This window comes from Lathyrus oleraceus, chromosome 3 (assembly GCF_024323335.1).
Source record: "Lathyrus oleraceus cultivar Zhongwan6 chromosome 3, CAAS_Psat_ZW6_1.0, whole genome shotgun sequence".
NCBI lineage: Eukaryota > Viridiplantae > Streptophyta > Magnoliopsida > Fabales > Fabaceae > Lathyrus > Lathyrus oleraceus.
The window spans coordinates 338,669,326-338,670,173 of NC_066581.1; the positions used below are offsets into that span (position 1 = coordinate 338,669,326).

General features: G+C 42.5%; 1 non-coding gene across 1 annotated transcript; it reads left to right on the forward strand.

The window, feature by feature from the left end:
- The first annotated feature begins 520 nt into the window (after positions 1-520).
- Positions 521-627, forward strand: LOC127133359 (small nucleolar RNA R71). The gene has a single exon (XR_007807339.1). It is a non-coding gene; the product is annotated as a small nucleolar RNA R71 (small nucleolar RNA).
- The last annotated feature ends 221 nt before the right edge of the window (positions 628-848 follow it).

Consider the following 848-nt stretch of genomic DNA (forward strand, 5'->3'; position numbering starts at 1 on the left):
AGGTATAGCTGGAGCTTGACTGGGAGCTTGACCTGGTGCGTATAAAGCGTTGTTACTTTTATATGAAAAATTGGGATGGTTCTTCCAGTGTGAGTTATAGGTATGTGAGTAAGGATTTCCTTGAGCATAGTTCACCTGCTCTGTTTGAATTCCTGTTAGGAGTTGACAATCTGTAGGCGTGTGACCTTGAATTCCACAGACTTCGCAATTTTGAGTTACGGCCACCACGGTGGCTGGAGGTGATACATTTAAACTTTCAATTTTCTGGGCAAGAGCATCCACTTTTGCATTAACATGATCGAGGCTACTTATCTCGTACATGCCACCTTTCGTTTGAGGTTTTTCTACCATTGTTCGGTCGCTTCCCCACTGATAATGATTTTGGGCCATGCTCTCGATAAGTTGATAAGCGTCGGCATAAGGTTTATCCATAAGCGCACCACCGGCGGCGGCGTCTATTGTTAACCTTGTGTTGTACAAGAGACCATTATAGAAGGTGTGAATTACTAACCAGTCTTCTAAACCATGGTGTGGACAAAGTCTCATCATGTCCTTGTATCTTTCCCATGCTTCGAAAAGAGACTCGTTATCTTTCTGCTTAAATCCATTTATCTGGGCTCTTAACATAGCTGTTTTGCTTAGAGGAAAATATCGGGCAAGAAAGACTTTCTTCAACTCATTCCATGTGGTGACTGAGTTGGAAGAAAGAGACTGAAGCCATCTTCTAGCTTTATCTCTTAACGAGAAAGGAAAGAGACGAAGTCGAATTGCCTCTGAAGTGACATCATTAGCTTTAACAGTATCAGCGTATTGGACAAATACGGATAAATGAAGGTTTGGATCCTCGG